At 39.1% G+C, this 15,311-nt stretch overlaps 1 long non-coding RNA gene across 1 annotated transcript in view; it reads left to right on the top strand.

The window, feature by feature from the left end:
• The first annotated feature begins 580 nt into the window (after positions 1-580).
• The window catches only part of LOC145434526 (uncharacterized), a 369,322-nt gene continuing 354,591 nt past the window's right edge, over positions 581-15,311 (top strand). The window contains exon 1 of the long non-coding RNA XR_013913443.1: positions 581-726. This is a non-coding gene — a long non-coding RNA (uncharacterized LOC145434526). The remainder of the gene's footprint in view (positions 727-15,311) is intronic.

Below are 15,311 nucleotides of genomic sequence, written 5' to 3'. Positions count from 1 at the left end.
ATACTACACAGCTGGATATGATTTTCTTCTCTTCCAATAAACAAGTCGGCAAGACAACTACTGACCTGCTGCTGGAGAGGAAATTTTGGACAGCTATTGAGGGACATTCAGGATGGTGCTATTATTGACATTTTGTGTGGCTCGACTATATGCGTCGTGTTCAAAACTTTGAACTGATTGACAAAAGGTATTACCTTCGAGCATTTGTGGGCAAAATGTGGATTAACTGCATCCAATATTAATCATCTGAGATTGTAAAAAATTCCATGGTTACAACTTGCTACTATCACTTCTTGATATATATTGGGTACTATGGTTAAATGACTGATTGTTATATATGAACATGGCCTAATAATCCTTCATTTTTAATTTATTTTCTTTTGATCCGAAATACCACTCATTCGCACACTTACTTTAAATTAGTACCGTTGTTTCTTCGCGTTAACGTTCCTATAATTAAAATTCCAATTCTTCTTCTGTTTGTTTTTGTTCATTCCATGGATACAATTTGTGCTCTTTTAGTGCAGAACTGTATCCAAGCTCAGCTGTACAATTGATATTTTGCGATATTATTATTCGACAAGGATTTTTGGAATTCGTGTACGAGATTTTCGGATAAAGTCGGATAGTTGGATGAGATTCTTCAGAGTCGGACGGATAGTTCCACAGACACAAAAACTGGCGGATGGATTCGGATTCTCAAAAATCAACATCCGCTCATCACTGGTCTGAAATGTCCGGCCATGAAGTCATTGCACGTAATGTAAGAGTACCGGTTACATGAATTGATTGTATCTTTGGATTCAATGTTCTGACATAGCAACTAGGGCTGGTACGAACGTGAGGTTCACATTCGCGTTCTGTGTGTGAACCTCACAAATTTAGAGGCTCACGTTCAGAAATGAACGTTGGTAGGTTTTGCACTGTGAACCGTTTTCATATATTACAATTTTCACTTCAATATAACATCGTTGGGTGAAATTTATTGCATTTCAACAGTGGGCCACTTTATGCATGGCGCTGACGTAATAGCAAAAATCAACACTAAACGAGCATGCACCTTGACAATCTCAAAAATTATACTTGCTCTGTTAAAAAAGTTTGCTTGAAATATCCAATTTCAAGCTTGACCCGCGAAGTCACAACAGCGAAATATACTACATCTAGTCAGCGAATGATGCTCATTCAACCAATCAATGGCATGGATATCGTTGTCGAATGAAAAAAATCTAGCAGTTGTACGGAGTCAATCTTGACTTAATATGTTCATTGCATCATAAAAAAAAACAGCGATTGGGGTGTTCGCTACTGCTGTACACTGTACAGCTTGTTAGTCGCATAATATTTGTAGCAAGTATAAACCCGTTTTACTCATTGCTCAATATCAACGTCGCAGTACTCAGACTCCGAATACATTGTCTGGTCTGGCCTAGACCGTTGAGGCGTAAGCTTATATTCCCTTGCAAGTCCCGGTCCAAATTGATGATACATTTTGGTGACGTTTAAAACGTCATTATGCATGGTGGTATTATGTGGCCCTACGTGGGGTTAGGGAAGCAAGTGAGGCAGTGCCTCACATGTCGTCAGGGATGAATCAAGGAAAAATGTGAAAGCTTCTATGATTATTGGTATTGTCTATCGATGTTAATGAAAGATCAAATATTGAACATTTTTATTTCCAAAGTCAAGGAATTTTCATATTTATTGTTTGAAAATGAAGAGAGAAACGAGAGGTAAGGCACAGATGAGGCACAGACGAGCCAAGCCTAACCTGTGATAGTGCAATTCATCTTAAATCGAATTTATATTCACTGAGAATCATCAAATATAATCGTCGCGCTGATTCCGAAAATCGAAGTATATTGATCGACTCCTGCAGTATTCGGCGTAAAAAAGCTTTGTAATAAACACCTATATTTTCACGGTGGGGCTAAAAAGCAATAGGGGCCTACTGACCAATCAAGAACATGGAAAGCTAGGGCGTTGTGTTTATTTGAATTTGTAATTGTGAATGTCACTTTCAAGCCAGTTTATTTTTCGGAGTAGATCGGGAGGAACCTGCGTATTTAACGACTGATTTGGGCTACACCGTCGCCATATCTTCTATTCTTGATCAGTCAAGGTATCATCATCATGCAATCCAAGATTTCGTGGCGCGCGGTGATGGGTAGATCGCATTCGCGAGTGGTGTTAGTCGCCGTGGCCAGAGCAACTCGAATTTGGGATTTCTGAAAAGAGGGGTACGAGCCCCTGACCAACTGTATTGACCTCACAAAGACATGTTTATACTGCCATGAGAATAATTTTTCTGGCCGCCATGCAAATTTACTAACAAGTTGCTGCAATATTGATAAATTAGGTAAAAGATGAAAAATTTGTCAAAGAGCCATATTTTATATCCAATCTCTAATAGCAACTGCAATAGATAGGCTTACGAGACATAGTATGCTAGCTGTGCAATGTACATAGTAAAAAAACCTCTCCACTTCTCTATAGTATCCCATTCAAGAATTGTTTGAATGAGTCCCGAATGGGTATATTATTCCTCACCATAGTGGAACTAAAGCGACAATCACACACTGGATGCAGGGATTGGATCATTGATTTTCACCACGTGATTGGAACAGCGGACTTACATATGAGTCATACAATCTTCAAGGGCCGTAACTGCCGCACCTCCTCTCAAACTCCAACCAGAAGGAGATAGAAAGAGCCGATAGTTATGTCGCTTGTTGTTGGAGGAGAATAATAATTGAACTTGAAAATTTTATTCGTGCTTCCCACGATTTCATGTGCATACGGACCTGTGTTTAAATATGATAAGTAGGCTTCAAGAGAAAAATGTGCATATTTTAGAGAAATGGTCATATCTGCAGCGGAAATTTAACGTGACTATGACTCCAGGATAAGAGGTGGGCCGCAGAGGATTTGCAAAACCAATAATGGGCCACCACTACCGAATATAGGCTGAGAACCACTGGCCTAGAGCGATACCAGTAGCTTTTTTAAACAATTCAACTGGTACCTTGGCTAGATACCTTATGATTAAAGTGTGGATTTCTACATGGCACGGAAAAGTAATATGGCTAAATTCGTGAAAATTTGCATATTTTGGGCATTAGTTGTAGAGCAGTGGTTCTCAACCCTTTTCACCTCGCGGACCAGTAAAATTTCAAAAAATATTTGGCGGACCGGCGGACTTTCAAAAATCGATATCGACCCAAAATACAAAGCATGCAGCCGTGTTTTTGCAAGTATGGTGCTAGGGAGTGACATTTAAAGGGTTTTTATCGTAATTATTCATGTTCATGATCGCATCCATGTGATTTTACGGTAGTGAGTCAGGGGAGGCGAAGTAAAATTGCCTTGTCCATATAAACGTGCTGCCGCCGAGAGTCGTTTACAGTCTTTCTCGCCGAAGACCTTGGGTTTAACCGACCACGCCAACTCGAATCTTCTTTTTGCCAATATCGAGGGACAAAGCGTTTCGGGGTCGAACCAAGCACCCTGTTGTCCTAGGTTGCTCATTGCCCGCCACCATCAGCCGTAGGCTACTATGTTTACTATATACGAATACAATGATCCGCATGAAAACTCGACATCAACTATACAGGCCATGAGCAAAACCAGGGCCAAAATGCGCTTTGTCATCCCACCACCGACAAACGTTATAAGTCAAACTTCCGCCCAGGCCCGACAGTTGGTTGGTTATTTGCACCAGTTCTTGTGAGCACATTCATTCTACTCAGTGTAGGCAGAGGACTTATAAAGCCTAATCGCGTGAAGCGCGATAAATTTCTACAATTCATGACTGAATCGGTCAATAATATTAGTAATGGCATGCTATATTTTTTCTCCTTTCAGAATTATCAGATATCAGATCAAATTTGGGACCCGCAATAAATAATTAAACATATTCGGGCTGGCCTGTTGGAATAATTACTTCATTGCATGTCAGTATTTTGTGACCAACTATCTGTTATGTCTTAGGAGATAGCGTAGTGGTGAGCGTATAGGCGCTATGTACGTATCAGGCAACCAGGGTTCAAGTCGTGACGTCGGAGGTTATTCTGGTCTCCTCATACCCCGTTCTCATGGTGACAAAAAAGCTCAGAAAAGACCCAATGAAGTAAGATTGACATCGAAGAAGACTGTGACATCGGGTACTAGACCGACGTGGATACCTGGTTAAAACACCGCTGTTCATCTCGGCATCCGCTTATCTCTTCATTCTAACGCATTGTACATTATTGTGTGTGTCTCAGTGTTGGGATCAAGTCACTACCTTCGAGTCACGAGTCATTTCGAGTCATTGCACATTTTGACTCGAGTCAAGTCAAGTCAATCGATTTTCAAAGGTGACTCGAGTCAATTCAAGTCACTCGATTCTTGGAGGTGACTCGAGTCAAGTCGAGTCAAGTCAAGTCAAGTCACGAGTCAAGTCACAATTCAAGTCACGTTGCGTTTTCCGGGTATGAGGCATGATTACGTCATTGCATTTTGCTAGCTATCGGAAATAGAGATTGAGTGGTATCTTGGATGTTGGACCAGTGAACGAATATAGAGTTAAATATACACGCAAGAAGGCGCTGTATCGCTCACATATACGTAGAACTGCTAAACTACGTAAGTAATTGCATTGCCTCAGTTTATATAGTTACCAGCCAAAATAGAGATACGAATTGATAAGATTCAATACATTAGCCATTTACAAATTGATATGATAAAATTCGAGCCTGCGCCAATGGTTGAGGACTATATAAACTATATTCGAATTCAATTTCTATAAAACAGGAGGTTTGGTGAAGGTAAGAACAGAGAATAGAAATATACATTTTGCTATGAATTTACTTTACTATACTAGTTTGTAACAACGTAAGCTGTAAGCTTCGATCACTTCGTTTTGGGTCAATTTATTTGTGAGAGAACAATGGAGGCTCAGTAAATCGCACGATCATTGAATGATTGGTCGCTCTCACGGGTTAGACCAGCGCTTCGCGAACAATCCGACCATATGCAAGATACAGTGATTTTTATCGACACTGATTACTTTATGACTTGAAATTGACTCGTGAATTTCGCTCCGAGTCACGTGTCAATCCCCATTTCTGATACGCCGAGTCAAGTCAAGTCATTTTAGCAAAGTGACTCGAGTCAAGTCAAGTGATACGAAAAAGGTGACTCGAGTCTGACTCGAGTCAAGTCATGACTCGAGTCATCCCAACACTGGTGTGTCTTGGGAAGATGAAAATGCAATCCGACGATTTAGTTGAACGAATGTTACTATATAGTTAATAGATATTGAAATTGCCAAAGCGTGCTAAACTCAAAAACGATCACGATTCCAAATTGTTATTTCTTGACTGGCAAATAATTTTTCTCAGTGGGAAGGGATTGCCAGGACAGCGAGATTCGGTGCCAGCCATTTCGCGAAGTTCAAAAAAATTTTGAAAATGTTGGAGAAAGTTTCAATAAAACACTTTATAATTTATGTTCATCTGCGAACTAATTTTGAGCCCCCTTTAGGCTCAGCGCCTGGTGCCGCAGTTACGGTCCTGCACAAAATGAATGAATCGAAAACGAATGATCGCGCAAACTGCATTGTTTAGCGAGTCAGCTTGTTGCCTACTTGTCGCTCGTATGTCGTCAAATGACAAGTCTTGAAATTCAAGTCAAATCGAACTTGTTTTCAGACGTAAAGTTACCTCACGAAGTTTTGATGTTTTATTTGTTTTATCAATGAACAAGCAATCAACATATCGCATTTTGAAATAAAGATATAAAATTGTAATATGCCTGGCGGACCGGCAGGAAAGTCGTTGCGGACCGGCGGTTAAGAACCACTGTTGTAGAGCATAAACTTGACGTGTTAAAAGAAAACAAGTGGTATTTTTGGAATCAGCATGCCAAAACTAGCCTAAATCAATTGCAAAAGCAAATTCAACAAATTTTTCGATCAAAATTGTTGCCCAATGTAATCGGTCGGGCTCTAATTACAATATTTTTGTGCGTGAATTTCCATACACTCTTTAGCACCCACTAGCGGATTTCAAAATGAGATATAGGCACATTGTCTGTCAGGATGGTGTCACAAGAGCAAAGCTTTGAGTTTCGAACCAAAGGTGGTCACGATCCGGCTCTGGAATAACCAAGATCGAAGCAAGTTTTTTTTTAGACTTTTCCCACCCAAACCCAAATGAACGCCAATCGTTGGCCCACCGAAGGGTAGTCGATGAAACTTCTCAGGGCTTGCTTTTCGTTCAGTATTTTTATCGGTACAATGCACCACAAATATTGCGATACAATGAAAAGATAGGAAGGCCTCGAAACGATTTTTAGTAGTCTTTGAGATCAAACACCCACCTTGGCCTAGCTAGGCGATTTAAGGAGGAGTCACGCACGCACACGCACTGAATGATGAGTAAAAGAAGATAATATAGAATTTCTAATTGATATATGCACCGGTTCGTTAATCTTTTAAATTAATTCTGTCAATATTATTGGCTCCTCCATATGTTGCTGTATAGTTTTGATCCCCTCTCCACCCACATGATCAGAGTTAGCGGTAGCGCTGGTGGACAATGAGGACTTCAAAAATACAGGTAGATAAATGGTACATCGTTAAGTTATGTTCATGTTACACCGATAAGGTTATTTATCAGCCTCGTGCTGGTGCGCACCATTTAGCTATATAAGCACCAGACATCCGGTGGTTTCCAACCAATTATGGTGGTGAATTTCATTTGCTATTTGAAAGTGTTCTACGGCCCAGTACAAATATAAGATAATTACTAAAAAAGGTCAGCACCTTTGCCTAGGCTTACTCACGACTGATTTTGGAAGCTGATTACGCTGAACATATTCGCGAAGCCCAGAATGAAGGCTCACAAACCTAAGGTTCAGAACCACTATCTTTAAATATATCATTTAAACGAGCTTAACGACTCTATGAATATACCGTTTTCCTATGATTGCGATTACCATTAGACATATTTCAGTAAATGAAAAATGTTTACATTTATTTTTGATTGTAGTTTTCTCGAGGACGGTAACCCCATATTGAAACAATATGTGTGATACTAAACGAGAAAAATGTCATTTAGTTTATATCTGCCTATTGTTTATGTTGCTTGACGAAAATTAATATGACCCTACTTCAAGCCTAAAAAATTCCGGACATTTGGGCATATTTCAAAATGTTCTCATGGACGCAGTTTGAAAAACTGATATCAATGACATGCATGGCAACCCTTCACTACATACTACGTAACACAACAATCACAATTCCACTACTGATCGCGGCAAACTGTCTGCAATCAATGATGACCAAGACGGGCGTGTCATTAGAAATCCCAAGTATTAGTATAGTGTGTGAGGCGAGCTTTAATGAGCGCCTGTCGCCTTTGGGACCAGTGGATAAAAAGCTCCTCTCTTGCTTGAAGCAAAACCAAGTACTTTGGGAATGCATCACGTCATATAGCCAATGCACAGGAAATCCGAACTGCACGAATTGAATCAATCACAAAGATTTTTGCTGTGGCTTCCCTAATATTCCTAACAGCTGTCTCACAGAAATATTCTTATATTTTTACGCGTGTACGGGTATGAGGGAAGGCCTTTAGCTTCGATAAGAAGCTAGCTTATACCATTAGTCTTGAATAGTGAACACATTATTACCTGTTGAAGTTCATCCAATAATTCCAAAATATGTTTCTCAATTTTAGCAACAAGGTCAATGTGCGCCTTTAGAATTTCATGGTCTGCAATCCCATTCTCACGACACCATTTTTCCAAAAATTCCAAGTGCCTCGATTTATGTTGCTCACATGAATTTACAAAAGTGTCTTCTCCACGTCTCACGCCAAGGGGCAATGCCTGTCGACGAGAATATAATAAACTCATTTAATTTAGTGAAACAAGACTCAAGAACGTCAGTTTCACACGCCTGATCATAAATAATTTACTCAGTTTAATTATGAATAAGCCTTACACAGATCGATGTGGAGTACACCAGGGCTGTGGACTCATAGTCGGAGTCGGTGGAGTCGGAGTCGGAGTCTGGGTAATTTTCGTTGATGGAGTCGGAGTCGGTGGAAAAATACTGACTGGAGTCGGAGTCGGAGTTTGTGAAAATGACCGTGACTTCAACTCCGACTCCGACTCCAACTTCTCCATCATGAAAACATTTGTTTTCGAAGAATTTTCAATAGAATTTTTTATGTACCACCAATCACTGTTATTAATACCCATACAGATCTGGTGCGGCCAGCCCGTGGCACGCAGGCCCAATTTGGCACACGAGAAGGTTAGGTGTGGCCTGCGAGGTAATTCTCGAAATTATTTATGACATCAGGTACAATTGCAAGGACAACCAAAATTTGATTAGCATGACCGCGAAATTTGATGATGACTAAAACAACAGTTCTGACGCATTGACGTATCCAGGGGCCAGTCACATTTATCCCAAATCTTCGTATATGACCATAAAGTAGAATATTTCATAGCAGATTTATTTGACTTGAAATTATTCTCGGTACTTTGCATGATTCATTGTCACTAGATTTCTTGCACTCAGTATTTGAGCCCACTTCTGAAAATTATACTCGCAATTAGGAGATAACGTGTCGCCTAACAAGCGGCTTCGCTTGTGCACTCGCAGCGAGATCGTCGACAAAACATTTGCACAAAATGATAGAGGCATGTTCATGTTCACTGATACCGTCGATTTTGCTATGTCTAAACGTCGAATAATCCTGTCCTTGCCAAATGAGCCCAATGGTATACAGATGCGAGCCCCAATGTATGTTATCAACATATTTATTGATATAATTCAGTCATTATCTTGCCAAAAAATTTCGCCCTTGGCGCGACCTGACCCTCGTTGCGCACTGCACAGTTGCATGACATATATTGTTATCAATTTTAGAGCGTATCAATATAAGTCTTGTTTGCAATGTTACCTAATTCGGTTCGCTCCTATCGGACGACTAAAAAAGGCTATCAACATTCCAGTTGCCCGCGCAATGGTTCGTATATCTCATGTGTCCCTTTGGCCGAAAAAGTTGCCCACCCCAGATATAGATAAAATTGGACATTACTTGCAAATCACAACTCAGTTGCAGAGGGGAAGAAAATCGCAATATGCGTTTTGGCGATGCAGTCAAAATTGATGCAATTTTTGGAATTATACGATGATACTGTGACAGAGCAAATGCATCGGCTGGTTTTGTAAAATTGTCAAAATGATGTAAATATGACCAAAGGGTGCTTCCCACTGGACAAAATTTAAAATATTTGTCGTGTAGCTTAGCTGTTCGGGTCGAACAAATGATTAAGAAAGACTGCAAGTCCCAATCCTTGAATACTTGATTAAAGTACATGTAGACTGGACATAGGCTATGGTCTTTGACTACTTAACTAAATTCCATTTATGATCAATAACTATTAGTAGTAAGAATGTGTGTGCTTGTAATTAGGATAGTGTGCAATGGCAAAATTAGTAAGTTCAATCTCTTTATTAGTTGCTGAATCATATACAAGAACTACACTTGGATTTTTTATCTACATTTTTATTATACAGGATTGGACATCTGCCCTATTTGAATGATTCATACATTTCAGTATATTAGAGAGTCCATGTTATAAAAACTTGAAAAAGGAAGGATATTTAGCAAGTCTTTCTTTCATGTAAATTGCATAGTGGATAATTCGAGCTGTTCCACAATGAAACAATTTATCATGTCACCGTTTGCATATGTTTAATGTTTGTATGATAGTCATTCAACCGACAATGTGGCATATAATTTTCGAAGTAAATTGGTAATAATGCTGGAGTCGGAGTCGGGAGTCGGAGTCGGTATATTGAAAATGTGTGGAGTCGGAGCCGGAGTCGGTGGTAAAATTTACCGACTCCACAGCCCTGGAGTACACTGCGAACAGTGAACGTGACATGCAACATGATTGAGCATCCATATCGGGTAAGTACGATACGATTAGGACAATAACATGAATGATTCCAGTCGGATACAGAGTAGTTTCGGGAGCCAGTCACTGATACCTTCGATTCATGAGACATCTCGAGTCATTTCGCATTTTGATGCGGGCCTCGTCAGCTCAAGTCACGAGACAAGTGACGAATGAAGTCGAGTTGAATTTTGGAAGTATGAGGTATGATTCATAGTATTCGAGTTTTGCTGACAGATTGAAGTTTAATTGAGTCTGTATTTATTCTGCACCGAGAAACGAATATGGAGTTAAATATACATTGCACAAAGGCGTTGTATCGCTCACGCACACCTAAAACTGCAAAACTCAACTAAGGCTATGTATATTAGGGCTGTTCAAAAATAACTTTTTTTCCCGGATTCCAGCCATTCACTGATTAAATTGTCAGGTTACCCTAAAAAACGCTACACACCAAATTTGGTTCAATTGTAACAAGTATAGGACTCCGCAGATCCAATTAAAATTTTTAATTTATCATGGAAAATTAAAAAAAAAAATTCAAATTTTTCTGCCAACCCCATGAAATTGTTGAGCTGTCTTCAAAGACGTTGCAAAACAAATTTGAGTCAATTTCGACCAGTAGAAGCGGAGTTATGTGAGTTTTTCGTTGATAAATCGCGGATTATCCACCAATCAAAGATAATCCGCGATTTATCAACGAAAAACTCACATAACTCCGCTTCTACTGGTCGAAATTGACTCAAATTTGTTTTGCAACGTCTTTGAAGACAGCTCAACAATTTCATGGGGTTGGCAGGAAAATTTGAAATTGTTTTTTTTTTAATTTTCCATAATAAATTAAAAATTTTAATTGGATCAGCGGAGTCCTATACTTGTTAGAATTGAACCAAATTTGGTGTGTAGCGTTTTTTAGGGTAACCTGACAATTTAATCAGTGAATGGCTGAAATCCGGGAAAAAAAGTTATTTTTGAACAGCCCTAATGTATATACCCTGATACTGTATAACAATATGATTCTTAAACTTTGTAGACAGTCCCCCAAAATGTGAGGTTTGGTGGCATCTTGCGACCAAAGTATTGTACATTAAAACGGATGCATTTCCAATTTTAGGCTACGTTTTATGTCATGTGTGAAGTGATGAAGTTGCAGACAACCAGTTGTGTGCGACTATAGAGATTGTAGGATGGAGCGAAGACAGAATTTAAATTCCTAATTGATGTTCAACCGCAACATATTTTGTTGGCGCGATTTTCCAGTAGCTATCTTGTAAAAATGGATATCTATGGCATTATTGACGGTAATACTTTCAATATTTGATAATATACCAGTATTAGTGCATATGCCGATCGAAATATCCATCTAAATTGAAAATACTATTTTCACTACGCGCAATCATATTCAACTCCCATTAGATTCATTCCGCTCCGCTTTGCGTAGTGGGTAACCCATCGTTACAAGTCACGACTACCAAGCCCATATGGAATTCAGACGGTGAAAATTTGAGTTTTTGTCTGGTAACAATTATTTCTCGATGGGAATGGGTCGACGTATTGGAGTTTGAATTCTTGTGAAGGACTAATTGGATATTTTATCATCGTTGATATAAGTGTAGACGGATTAGTGAATATATTGGATACCTCCGCGACGGTCTTATACGTTTATGTGCCGTTCGAAGCGATGAACACCGGTATAATCGCTGCGCACGACCGGTGGATATTAGCAGTGATTGGTGACATGTATTTACTATAGCGGTACATTCTATGATGAAAGGTATCGTTATCCCGTCTGATGTTGCCCTGATATCAACTTGAAAAAGAGTCACTGACTCGCGAGGTTATTTTCTGCAGCCCGCTTGTGGTTTGAGATTACGAAAATCAATGACATGAGACTATTGCATACGAAGGATATAATTTTCGGCAGCTTTACGCAAGGAGAGATTACAAAATGCTCAAGAAAAAAGCTTCAACTAATGTTTTGCCAGATTTAGTTTTAAATTAGACAATGGAACTTTTAGGGTAATTTCAAGAAATAAATATAATTAATCGGAATATTTTCGACTTATACGTTTGTCACAGGCAGAGACAGGCATTCGCAAACGTTATCGAATTCGATTCAAGACGGACTCCTTATAAACTGTAATATAGCTGAATTTTTTGATTATTATTCATGGTTTATCGATATTGTATATGATATCTTGGAGAAAAAAACAGAGGGTCGAATGCAGAGGTGGTCAGTAACGAAGTACTTCTAGTTTTTCGAAGTACTCAAGTATTTTCCTCTACTTCTGGTACTTGGTCAAGTAGATCTTTTTCCGCTACTTCTACTTCGAATTCGTAATATTTTGTGAATTACTTGCTTACTTTTCGCTACTTTCAGTTGGTAAGGTAATAATAGTTTAATCCCCCAATAAGAAAGATATCCTGTTTTCACGTAGTGCCAACATTTAATTTTCATAAAAGTTATGTAATACCCAGAATTTTCGTTACCCTTCGCGCACAGTAGATATGGAGTGATTAACGATGGCATGCAAAATTGTTTCGTTGTGACACAGCTCGAATTAATCACTGTGCATGAAAGATTGCCTTTTAGATATCCTTCCTCATGTCATGGACTCTCTAATAACCTAATATGTACGAATCATTCAAAGACGACATCTATCCCATCCCGTATAATTAAAATGTAGATAATACAATCCAAGTGTTGCTCTTGTGTATGAGTCAGCAACCTATACAGAGATGCATCTCACTAATTTTCTCATTACACACTGTACTGATTACAAGCCCACACACTCTCACTACTAATAGACATTGGTTATAAATGAAATTTAGGAAATAGTCAAAACGAAATGTAGTAAATAGTCAAATAGCATATGTCTAGTCTACATGAACCTAGTCAATTATTCAAGGACTTGGACTTGCAGTCTTTCTTAAGCCTTTGTTCGACCCAAGCAGCTAAGCTACACTACAAATATTCTTAATTTTGTCAAGTGGGAAGGAGCGTTTGGTTATATTTACATCAATTAAACAGCCAGACGATATATTTCCTCTGTCACAATATCATGGTATAATTCCAAAAAGCGCATCAATTTGTGACTGCATCGCGAAGATGCAAATTGCTTCTTTGTTCCTCTATGCAACTGAATTGTATTTTGCAAATAATGTCCAAGTTTATCTATGTCAGGGGTGTCCAACCTTCTCGGCGAAAGGACCACATGAGATTTACTAACCATTGCGCTGGCAACTTGAATGTTGATAACGTATTTTTAGTCGACTGATATAAACGAACCGAATTAGGTAACATTGAAAACAAGACTTATGTAACTACGTCTTATAATTGATAACAATTATGTCACGAAAAATCCGTGTGCAACTGTACATAGTGTGCGGTCATGCCCTGATCGCGCGAAGCCCGACATTTCTTCAAAGTTAATGAATGAATTCGACCCATAATTATATTTACTTGCATATATTGGGGGTCGCCTCTGTATGACAATGTGCTTATTCGGCATGGACAGGATTATCTGGTGTTTTAGACATAGCAACATCGACGGTTTCGGTGAACATGCCTCTGTCATTTTGTGCAAATGTTTCATCGCCGACGACCTCGCTTCGAGCGCACAAGCGAAGTCGTATGATGAACGACACGTTATCTCCCAGTTGCGAGCATAGTTGGACTCAATTCTGTAAATTACGTGTATTTATCATTTTCAGGAGGGGTTTCAATACTAGATGCAAGAAATGTGACGATAAATCATGCGAAGTGTTAAGAAAAATTTCAAGTCAAATAAATCTGCTTTATGGTTATATACGAAGATATGTGATGAATGTGACTGGCCCCTGGATACGCCAATGCGTCGAAACTGATGTTAGAGTCATCGTCAAATTTCGCGGTTATGCAGGCTAATCAAATTTTGGTTGGCCTTGCCATTTTACCTGATTCTATATCTAATTTCGAGAATTCCCTCGCAGGCCACACAAAACCTACCAGCGGGCCACATTTGGCCTGCGGAGCATGGTTTGGCCGCCCCTGATCTGTATCGTTACTAACAACAGTGATTGATAGAACATAAAAATCCTATTGTTATAGTTAATATATTACTATTATATATTATTATATTCATGATACAGAAGTTAGAGTCGGAGTCGAAGTCAGGGTAATTTTCACAAACTCCGACTCCATCAAGCGAAAATTAGTCAAAATCCGACTCCGACTCCACCGACTCCACAGCCTGTCATGTCCTAATCTGGAAAGGTGGACTTTGACTTTTCTAACGTTAGACCTGTTTTCGCAGACCACCGTTGAAACTTTCTGGACAATAGACATGAAATATATTTTTCCGCTTTTCCGTAGTATTTGTGTTTTTCTTTCAATTACGAGTATTATACGTTGAGTTCTAATTATAATTTCAGTTATTTTGTCTGGAAAACATACATGTGGGAGTATAAAAGCAAGTCTAGTAGGCCTAATGCCATATATTTTCCGAAAATAAAGCTATACACGATACGGGATTTTGACGATCTGTAATATTTTTAATTAACGTATACTAATTGCGCAAAGAGTTAAATCCGTATCCGATACAACTTTTTCGTATTGCTCTTCGACAAAACTAGGGGCCTTATAATATGGAGGAGGGCGCCATGCCATGAAATTCTTTAAAACGGAGTGTTCGAGTAAACAAAGGATTAGTATCGCATTTCTATATCAATACTATCATTTTCATCCCATGATGTGGACGACTGCTTATTCTGTCAAAATTGACACGTCGTGGGATTCATCAATATGAATCAAGCTCTCTACTGCTTCCGCATTGCTCAATTTGCATCTTTTGACAGTCCATGCGAACAAATTACGATCGTTTTTACAACTACTTACTTACTTGAGTAGACTTAAAGCCAGTCAATTCTACTTCTACTTCAAGTAGTTTAAATTTGCTTATGAAAGAAGTACATCTACTCGTACTTGCGTATATTTTTGCGTCGCTACTTCTAGCTCTACTTGAGTAGCTTTCTTTCCTACTTTGACCACCTCTGTGAATGTCGCAGCCACGACCGTAACTGCCGCAACCCAAACCTCCCTAATTGGTGGTTAGCAAGCGCATCCCCAATGTTTCTGTTCAAATTGGAATCCTCATCCCAAATATTTCTCGAAAAAAGGATATTTTACCTTCATTTTAATCGAATGAATATGTCAATTGAGCTCATTCGCGATCTTATTAGAATATATAATACATCGATGATTCTGCTATACGTTTCACGCAAACAGGCAGAAAAAGCCTACTTTTTACATAGCTACAGCCCTGAATAGCGCAGTTGTTTACCTTGCAACGAAGTCAGCAGATGCATGC

The sequence above is a fragment of the Botryllus schlosseri genome, chromosome 1 (assembly GCF_051294905.1).
Source record: "Botryllus schlosseri isolate E-star chromosome 1, Bs_hap1, whole genome shotgun sequence".
NCBI lineage: Eukaryota > Metazoa > Chordata > Ascidiacea > Stolidobranchia > Styelidae > Botryllus > Botryllus schlosseri.
This window is presented reverse-complemented; position numbering and strand designations above follow the sequence as displayed.